An 11,144-nucleotide genomic window follows, 5' to 3' on the forward strand; every position below is an offset into this window, starting at 1 on the left:
CTTAGATTCTTCGAAATCACAAAATAGGCACCATGGTAGGCCCTGCACTTTTCTCTGCCAAGGAGAAAATTCAAACTAAAGGCCAGCTACTGAATGGATTACTCAGTCAAAGGAGAGCAGTGGCACATTAAATTCAATAAACCACTCAAGCTTCTGATCGAATATATTATGGCAACACTATAGGCTGCAGTTTAAAAGATTAGTGAGGAAGAAACAATATGCTACTGTATTGGCTTTTTTGCTGGCAGTCTCAGCTTCAGGCACAAGATGATGCTACCTGATAGTTGCCGTGGTAACCATGCAAGTATTCGGCTAGAGCATTTTCAAATGGAAAAACAGAACAGCATACGTGAGTTCGCTGTAAAGAGAAAGAGGATGGGCAGCAGTTTGGAGTGGGAATCTCCCAGTGTAAATCCCGCACTGTCAGGTTTAGGAGTCTTCTGATTCTTGCAAGCCTAATTGAGGTTGTCATGACACATCTACTGTGGGTGTCCAAAATGGGTGTTATCCAGGGAAACTTTCAGGGTAAGATGGGAAAAGCTGCCTCTGTAATGCTGTAGAGGTTGGAGAGGACTCTGTCCTGTGGAGACCTGGGTTTGCCTCTTCCCCAAGCTGTAGTTCTGCAAGGTCTGGCTGAAACGCCAGGTTTTGTGATCACCATGGGTTACACATCCACTCAGCTTTGCTGGCTCAGCCCTGACTCCACCTCCATGCCCTGCACAGCGTTTCTTTGTTGGGTGTACATTTTAAAAGATTGAGGGATTCATTCCATGTTGTCATGATCCTCCAGTCTATTTAAAACATCACTCTACAAAATGACTTCTGGCTGCTACTGTCTCACCCCATAAGCATTTTGCCACCTGTGCCTTGTGTTTGCAGGACAGTTGTTTTATTTTCTGTGAGGTATCAGCTTCCTGGGCAGAGGTTTCTAACTACCCACAGGGGCCAGATCTAACCATTTGTTGGACCTCATAATGTTTAAATGACTAAACTAACATTCAATCAGGGGTTTCTCATAGTATTCCCTACCCTAACCCACATTCTTGATAGGCTAGCAATTGGCCAGAGCTGAGGAGTAACCACTCATTAAATCAAGGTCATACACCCTCGCCTTCAATGGTGACTGCACTACCACAGTTCCTTACCTGCCTGGCTCCTGTATCAGCTGAGAGGATGAAAGCATTCCTGTCTTTGAGAAGGGGGACAGCATTGTGCTGTGTTCCTCCCTCTCTGTTCCTCCTGTATTGTTTCTCCTAGGGCCTCATTCCTTCACTGTAGGTGCACGACATAGATGTGTTGATTGATATCAAAGGCAATATCATCAATTTGATGAATACTTACCACTTCCTCCTCCTTTCCTCCTCAAATAAAGTGAATTGGAATTGCCTGCATGCTTAGTGCACACAAGCTCATAACAAGACACCCTGGCAATGAGAAGGAGTTTCTGGTGATGAGAGTTTCACTAGAAGCAGGGTCCCAGGCTGGGTAACTGCCTTTAAATGGATTTATTCCAAGACAGGGCAAACCTGGGGAGCCATACCATGGAGGTACTGTAAGGCTCTCTGGAGAACCACTATCTGGCCCTCCATTGTCCATCCATCCATCCATCCATCCATCCATCCATCCATCCATCCATCTGTCATTTCATCAATGTGTGCTGGGTCCATTTCACAACTAGGCATTATGAAGAGTGAGAACAATGAGGAAAATAGTCCAGTTCTTCTTCTATGGTACTTGCGTAGTCTAGTGGGTTTTTGTTTTAATCCAAAAAGCTGAAGCATCTGCTAAATGGACTTCATGACCAATTCAAGGAGACAAAACTGTTCCAAAGAGAAGTCCAAAGAGAAGGTGGAGGAGGAAGAGAAGGAAGAAGAGAAATGTAAACAGTCAAACTATCGATGAAAACTGTTTAACTTCTCAACACAAAAAGAAATAAAATTAAAACAATAATGACATATCTTTATAACTACTCAACTTGGCAAAGCTTATTTCAAAAGAATCATCATGCCAGTTGCAAAGAATGTATGAGGTAATGAGCATTTTCTTTTCTTGGGAAAGTAACTTGGCACAGTCTTTTAAGGGAGCAATTTAGCAATAAATGTGAAAAATACATAAATATTTTTTGATTTAGTAACACAATTTCTAAGACTTATTCTTAGGAAATGATTAAGGTTATGCATAAAAATCGAGCTAAAAAGATGGGAGAGTTGTTAATAACACAACACATAACTAAATCATAATAACTAAAACATCTAAGATGTATTGAACATTTTCTACCTCTTTTAAAGCACCCAATAACTCCTGCAAGAGAGCCCTGAGATTGAGGGGATGGGTTGAAAAGATTAGAAACTTGTCCCTTCTGATATAGCTCTAAGGAAACACAATTAGAAGGGGTGGAGGTGAGCCTATTGAGTTATATATTTCTCTTGCCTCTAGTAGTGAAAATGTCATAGCCTCCATTAGGAATGTGACTTAATAAATTATGTCATGCCATGGAAAGCTAGTCAGCCATAGAAATAACAGAGATGAATACATATCCACTTGGAAAGATATTTAAATATACTTCTAAGTTGGTGGTTATCAAGCAGTATTTGTGTGAGGTCCCATGTGTGTAAAAATCAATTTATAAGCACACAACAGTACAGGAAAGTCCAGAAGTATGGGTACCAGATACGATCAGTGACTATCTCTGGATGCTAAGAATATTCTTTCATGCCTCCCACATCTGTTTATTTCTCTTTTGTATCTATATTCTTAAATATTTTTAAAAATCAACGTGTAGTTTTATATAAAAACCTTTATATTTACTATTTCTGTGACATTAATGACTTATATTCGTATTCCAAGTCATCACATGATACTCTGACTCTTGCTTCCCCGAATTAACATTGCTTCCCCTGGGGTGTAATAAAAATCATCCTGGATCGAGAGCCAACAGACCTGGGTTTCAGCCTGAGCTCATCTATTCATGTGTCCAGGATGTGTCCCGAGGCAAGTCACCAGTTCTTCTGGCTTCAGCGCAATGATGGCTGGGTGAGCTGAACTCTGAGGCCCGTTCCAGCTCGAACACCCCAGGAGTTCTTATGCATTCATTTTCTCCTTTGGAGACAGTCTGTAACCATATCCAGTTTGCAGGACAAAGATTTGAGAATTGAAATCATTTTGGTCTATAAAAAAGCATGGATAAACACCTGCCTAACCCACTTTAAGAAATAATAACATGACATTTATAAACCACTTTGTACAGTGCTTATGAATTCCCTCCCTGGAGGCTCTGAGTTTGACTCTAGTTATTCCATTTATTTACATGCCTGCATTTGGGTAAAGGAATTGCAACTGTGAGGGGGAGTGAATGCTTTCTCCTGAGATTACTGTGGATTCAGTTTTTCCTATTACATGTTGCAAAATGCGTTAAGGCCCGTTTCTCTGACACAGAAAATGACCCCTAAAATAAAGTATGATTTAATTTTATCCCCATTTCCTTCCCAGAGGTATCCGTGGGCAATTGTCCTTCCTAAAAGCAGCTGAGTTGGGCTGGAATTGCCTATCAGTGTGGCAGCTTTGCCCTATAAAGGCAGCTGAGAGCAGCAGAACCCAATCTTAGGAGGGTTTTTCTCTGGGAAGGAAAATTTAAATGTTGTTTGATATCCTCGCTACCTGCAAAACAATTCTAAGACGGCTGAGCTTAGGTTCCACATCTGGAGGTCTTCATCTCTCAGTCTTTCTCAGTCCCAGAATTCCTATCCTGGTATGTTAGTTACATTTGATGAATGAACAGATATACTGATGAGTTTTCCAATGCATCCACAGTGTTGTTTAGTTACTTCTAGAATTTGTAAGCTGCTAGGTGATCTTTTCCATACCATTTGGAAAGACAAGCACATAGAGATAACCTATGTTATTTCGAGTTTGCATATTTCTGCTAAAGGATGTTGGTGCCATTTGCATCATTCACCTAACACTGGGCACAAAGGCAAGTCCAGACAATGGCCGAAACAAGAAGAGGCAGATCCTGGACATACTAAGTATCACAGCTAAGAGGAGTCCAACCTGCCAGTGTCCTAAAGGGGGTTTCATTCCAATACCTATAGGATTACATGTGTTTAAGGGTTCTGGCCCCAATGTCAGACAAACCTGAAACTACTTTTCACTCTCCCTCATGTTCCTTATGGAGTTCCTTATGAGTTTACTTAACTAGGACCCAAAAATCTTATCTGTAAAATAGGGAAAACTAAATTCCATTTATTAGGGTCAATATGTAGATTAAATAAGACCTGGGGCATCCCTAGTGGTGCAAGGAGTTAATACTCAACCTATGAAGATATCTGGAGCCGCTACAGCAAGAGTTCAATCCCTGGCCAGGGAGCTACCCACATGGTGCAGCAGACCTCTCCTGACTCACCCGCTGCTCCCCTCAGCAGTGTATTTCAGTCAATCTGCCTGTTCTGTTTCCCACTCTATCTCTGGTGAATCCTCTCACCCCCCCATACCTCTAGCTTGTACCCCAGATGTTGTATGCATAAATAAATATATCTTTAAAACAAACAAAACCAAAAAATATAAATAAATATATGAATAAGACCTGTCTGCCAAGGAGCTAGTAGCAGAAGCCTGACCCATAGTAGACATTCAATAAACAGGCACTGTTAACATAATTTTTAATAAAACTTGGTGTTTATTTCTTTTCATTCATTTCCCATGTAGTACGAGAGGATGTGAAGTGTGATAATAGAAGATCAGTTGAGAAAGCAGATTAGAACACACATAATTATCACTGTTTACTTGGCATACCTTGCCTGTAGTTTGTAATTGTAGAACATTGGGTAGAATAAATAATGGCATAAATAAAATATTCACAGAATGCTTTTAGAAGACAAGCTGAAAAAGATTAAAAGATAATATTATGCTGCATGTTTAGGGATTCTTCTCTCTTATGTTTTGACTTTTTGGTTTGCTTTAGCATTTTTTTCCAGCTTCGCAGCCCTACCTGGAAAATTCTTATCAGTTGAGTTAGCCCCTAGTTTAGCCTGTCCTGTTTTTTAACTTGGTCATTTATATATTTCTCTACTAAATTCACGTGATCCAGATAGCAAGTGGTTTATTCTAGACCCTTATTATTCTCTAGACACATGCAGACACTCAGTACAAATGCATTTCTTCTTTTAAAGAGTTGACAGCCAAACATAGGGAGAAAAATCTATCAACTTCAATTGCAAATTTCTCCTCTTCTCCAGTCTTCAAAGAGATTAAGTGCTGAATTTTTCTTTGTTGAGTAGTTTCAAAGTATAATGAAATATTATAGAAAAATATTCTTGGTAAAATAATGACCTTCAATGGAAGAAGTCAATTCTAGCAAGGGAGATACAGAAACAACTTCATAGGAGGATAGATTGTTACAAAGGGCTTGGATCATATTTATTTCTGTTCCTAATTCTCTGCTCCCCACCGCATCCCACCACCTATCACAGTGTCAACATATTGCCCACTGGAGACTTAATTGAGCTCTTCTAGATTCATGGAGAAGTCTCTTCTTCAACTGGAGGTGACTTTTCTCTGAGAGGGCCAATGAAATGAGATTAGGAGCCATGGTCCAAGAGGAATAAAATCTATCAGAGTAACTTTTAAGAACTAACTTCTGAAAAATGAAATGGAAGTGAATTTAGAGTTAAATAGCCTGGAGCATGGATTCTGGATTTGCCACTTAACAGTTGTGTGTGAACTTGGATGAGTGACACAAATTCTTTGATTTTAAATTTATGTGTCTCTAAAAATTCCATAGTGAGACATAGAATGCAAAATCAGTTGGCAAAGTTTCTGGCATTTATAAGACTCTCATTAAATTTTAATTTATCTTCATTCGTACCAGAAGACAGTCCAGAATATTTTGTACAATCCCTGCATTCCATTCTCCACTTGACTGATTAACACAGGAGGATCTATTTCAGATGGTATCATTTAGAAATTTAGATATTTAAGGCTTGGTTAAATAATCTCTTACTTTGTCATAGTTTACTGTGAATACTCTTTAATGATTATTGCTTGTATCAGCTGGAATTTTGTTGGATTTTAATTTTAGACCCCAATGACAGTTTCTAGGGTTGCTTTCAGCAAAATATACCACCTGATTATCTAAGAATGGCATACCTTTTCTCCAAGTATGATAAATAGTGGGCTTAAGTCTAGAACAGAAGTTACCTAAAGTCACAGAAAGTTTAAAATTTATATCAACAATTACTTCTCCGTAGCCTTGGCAGATCTATTGGAGGTACACCAGGTAAGGAAGGAGAGCAGTGCAGTGATGACACAGCATCCTTCAAGTGTGAGTGCTGAGATGAAGCAAAGCACACTTTGAAGGTGAGAAGGGCAAAGAGGGAAATGCATGTTACAGAAATGCCTAAGCCAGCCTTTCTCAGAGTCATATGAAAAAAAGTCTTGAGAATATAAACTCAACTTCTTTGCAGTGAGTCAACTTGATAGCTCTACTGCTATACACACTTTGAAATTATTTGTTCTGTGTTTAAAATGGGAAATTGAAGTTTGACAAAGTCATTTGGACTAACTCAGAGTCTCATGCAAAGCAACTTATTCAGAGCTATTAGCACAGCAGATTTCTCGGTTCATTGAGAATTTGATATAGTAGGGGAGTCTCCTTGTGATTCTTTCCATTTCCAGGTTCAGACGAACTGCCCTTTCTGGGTCTCTAGATTGGTTCTCTGATTACTTTTTAAGTGTCTCTCAGGAAAGGTTTTCCTCAATTTGGTGCTCACCGTTCCAAGCCTTTTGCTTCTATCCCTCTCTCCTTGCTCCCTACTATTTTTTTTAATACACCGTCTTTGAGAAACCACATCGTATAGAGAACTCCTTAACTTATTATACTATTCATTCCTTTCTTTACTGTCTACTCAAATTTCTCCCTTTGAGTTGGATAGTAATAGTTCATATATTTACTCTTTTCCTCTAAACAGTTACCAAAATAGGCAGTTGCTTCCTCCTGAGTATTGTGAAGATCCACCTTCTTATATATCAAAAGGGGAAAAAAAGACTATTTCCAGACCCCCAATTCCAGTTAATCATATAGGAAGCAAATGGAGTCCCTAGACCTCTATTATATGGTGAACTGAATTTTCCCTCTTGACCTCTACAGCCCCAACTTCTCTTGGTATGGTCAGTGGAAGCATAGCAGCTGCCAACATCATTTCCATTGTCTCCAACTCCACTGTCTACTTGAGTGCCTTGTCCAGCAACTGCAGCGGACACAGCTAAAAGTAGCACATTTACACCTGCAGCCATAGCCAGAAGGGCCTCAGGAGGACTCTCTTGGAGAGTGAGAACCTATGTAGGAAATATTCTCTTATCATGCTGTATTTTTGCTGGTCAATAAAACATATTCAGACTTTCTGGTGTAAGAAGAAGAAGATTTATAAAAATTTCTGTTCTCTTTGCACAAAAGGATGAACAGTATTCACCTGTTTGGTGCTATGGTGAGAGTTGGGCATTCAGTGGTCAGCGTTTGCTTTGAGTTGATGTTTGAAAGCTTGGATGAGCTTGTGACCCATTTGCTTCACCTCTGTTAATGGCGCCCTCCATACTACAAGGGGAAGAGTCAGGCCAGGGTCTTCTATACAGCAGGTGCCATGAGTAGCCTCTGGTCAGATGTCTTTGGGTGTATGTATTGGAGAGAGGAGAATATTAGGAATCATCTATTGGCCTCAAGTTTAAACTGTGTTCTTGAATATAATTTTATTAGTACTTATCAGGGTTTTTGAGAATCCTGGATCTATATAATTGGTTTGAGGCTCAGAAAAAAAAGGGGAAATGATTACTACCTCAAACTCCAATAAGACCTGGTTTTCTATTTTAACTGATTCTCAAATTTACATATATATATATATATATTTACATATAACCATCATATACATTACCACAACTTACTGTTTTTCCTTGGATACTCCAATATCAATCTTAAAAAACCGAAGAGTTAAAAACCATCTCATACCCAGTGTGATTTTAGCAGAAGGATGGAGACTTTAAGAGAGGGACAGGGCTGATGAAGTTAATCATGTATTAGAGATGGGGAAACAGACACAGGCAGGTCAAAAGAACATATATTTCTATAGATGTAAAGGAGCCACTAGGATAACTCTAAGTCAGTCCTAATTGAGTTGACCAATCGGTATCTTTTGCCTTATGTTATGTTCTACTGAGCTAAGTGGTTGCTCAATCTTATTATCTCACAACATTTTTTTTAAAAAAAGATTTATTTATTTATGCGTACAAGAGCTGGGGTACACCAGAGATGTGGGGGGTGAGAGGATTCACCAGAGACAGAGTGGGGAACAGAACAGTCAGACTGACTGAAATACACTGCTGAGGAGAGAAGGGGGCAAGACAGGAGAGGTCTAATGTGCCATGTGGGGGATCCCTGGCCTGCTGGAGTTCGAACTTGTGCTGCAGTGGCTGTGGATAGCTTCATAGACTGTGTCTTAATCCCTTGCACCAACAGGGAAGACCCTATCTCAACATTTTTATTTAGTTTGGGGGAGAGGTGAATTCAATAATTCCACAACTCAAGAAGAAAGAATTAAGAAGCATGGTATGGCTCTAGAAGAAAATAGCACTTTTTCATCATTGCCCAAATATAGGTAGAGAGATAGTAGAGGATAGAAAAATTGATAATTTCATCTATTTCTGCCTACATTGACTCAGTTTGTGTCATGTCTGGCATATTTAAGTGCCTTTTCATACCTCTCTTGCTAACTTGTGCCTTGGGTAAATCACTTTACGTTTTCTCAAATGCTAAGTGAAACCACCAAATTTCCCTTTATGTCAGATCACAAGTGGAATAAGGTAATTCATGTGGAAGGTAACTGAGGCTCAAACGCTCTAGCTAGTGACTGTGATCTCCTTACTCCATCAACCCCCAATTTACAAGGGGGTGAAGTAGACCCCTGACTAAACACTCCCTACCCCAGGTGTTAATTGTGGAGGTTCACCCAGACATAAGCATACCTAAGTTAGGGGCTCCGATTGAGGCCATGTCACAGCACAGGTTATCAGTGACCTCCCAAGGGACTCACCAGAGCTGAAAAAATCATGAAGCACAACGACGGTCCTAAACTGAAAGTAGGTCATATTTCTGTTAATGATTTGGTGGTGGCTGACATGACAATTTCATTTGACTATAGTCACCCTTAGCCCCAGTTGTATGTCGTGAGAGAAAATACGTAGGAATGAAAATATGTAGGAATCCCAAATGCTTTGGGATTCACACAGTCTAGCTCTGGGAATTCCTGTTCTTTAAGTTAAAAACAAAGACAAGATGTTCATTTTACTCATGTGTGGATCTCTGACCTTAAGGAGATGTGAAACTCTTATCAGCTCTGTGGCATTAGGGATTCACTGAATTCTTAGTGCATCAGTGTCAGGGTGTGGCAGGCTCAACCCCAGGGGACACATGCAGCACCTCCATGATGGCCCCCAAATTGGAGTTGCTGCTTGAAGCGGAGCCACTGTGATATTATTGGGGTTTGGGTTCAGCCACTCAGTGATAATGATCAGAACTGATTAATTAGTGCATGGAAGCACCCCAGAGGGAATTAAATAAATTTCTTAAAGAAGGGTCTTTTATCCTACTTTCCTGTGATCAAAAGGGACTGTGTGTAAACGTTGATTAAAGAAGCTCCCGTACACCCATGTGTGGCCCTTCCCTTGTCCAGCTCTGTATGACATGTGGCCTCCCCATTAACTGTTTTCTTGTTGCTTTGGCCAATGAGAGACAATAGCAGGAGACTGGAGGGTAGAGATGACACAGGGCAACAAAGGACACTAAAATTGGCCAAGGACAATGCCCAAATAGTTTACCGTCACTGTCTGAGTTCTTTACCTGCGTGCACAACTGCAAGACTACTCAGATTCAGAGAACAAAAATAATGGGATTTATTTAACAAATAAGAAAAACAAAGAGTCACTGAGGCCACAGCTGGCTGTTTACCTCACCTGCAGCAGTGCCCAGTGTTTCACACTCCTAAGCACAAAGGTTCCCAAGATGATGTCTTCCCACCATTGAGGGCCTGGAGCACATGACAGACTACAGGCCAGGTTCCAACTCACAAACACAGCAGAAGACACAACAGGAGATGCTCCCCAGAGCAGCCGAAGTGAGCCAGCACAGCACCAGACAAGCGACATTGAAAACAGCAGCTGCAGCAACTGAACAACCCAACAAATGGCCCACACTCATGCAGCTCAGCGAGGCGCCCAGGTCTGGGGCTTTCCCTTCCAGCCTATCACAGCAGCAAAGCTGGGAAAGTTTCAGTCGCTCAGCTACCTGCAAAGCCTCCCAACTTTCTTTCCTGAGGTTGGCTGCTAAAAGCCTTTCCACAGTCCTGCAGAGGCCAGCAACAGCCTTCTGGAAGATTGGCGCGATGGGGGCAGAAATAGCTGATCCTGGAATGACTGAAGATCTGAAAAAGCTGAAATCCGAAACCCTGAATTCCCTATCCCTGAATCCCAGGGATTTTTTTCTGCAGTCCCTTATATTTCCTATCAGTCTCCACCCCCACCTATATTTTGTTCACATTTCTCTTAGGGCTGTGCATCCTCACCAGCACCACCAGCACCACCTGTAACACACAGCCTTTGTCTTCAGCCCCCAGTTAAGGAAAGAAGGAGAAATTCCTTCCTCTGTGTCATAGGTGGCACCTCTGGCAGTGCCTTTGTACCTTTAATGGCTCTGTTGCCACCAGAAAGATCTGTTAAGGTTTCAGTTTAAACTGAGTGATCCTCATTTTTGCTTTTTTTCCCCTCCAGGCTTGGAGTTTTGAAAAAGTTTCTTAATGTTATCAATCTCTACCTTGTCTCAATGGCCTCTGGTTGGCTCCTTAAACTTTCTTAATACCTGTATAAATAATTTTCTGCATTAAATTTCTCTTTATTAAAGAATCAGAGTGCTTCTGATTTCTGCTTAAATCTAATGATACATCCATGAAACATGAGACAGTTAATGTGTTAGTCAACTATTATCACAATGATACTATGTAATAAATCTAATGTTCAAACACTTAACATATTTTCTTCTTCCAATGATGGATCTATAAGGTTGAATGCTACTCAGTTGAGTTAAACTTGAACTTTAGGCTTCCATC

Source organism: Talpa europaea (genome assembly GCF_964194135.1).
Source record: "Talpa europaea genome assembly, chromosome: 1".
In the NCBI taxonomy this organism is placed as follows: domain Eukaryota; kingdom Metazoa; phylum Chordata; class Mammalia; order Eulipotyphla; family Talpidae; genus Talpa; species Talpa europaea.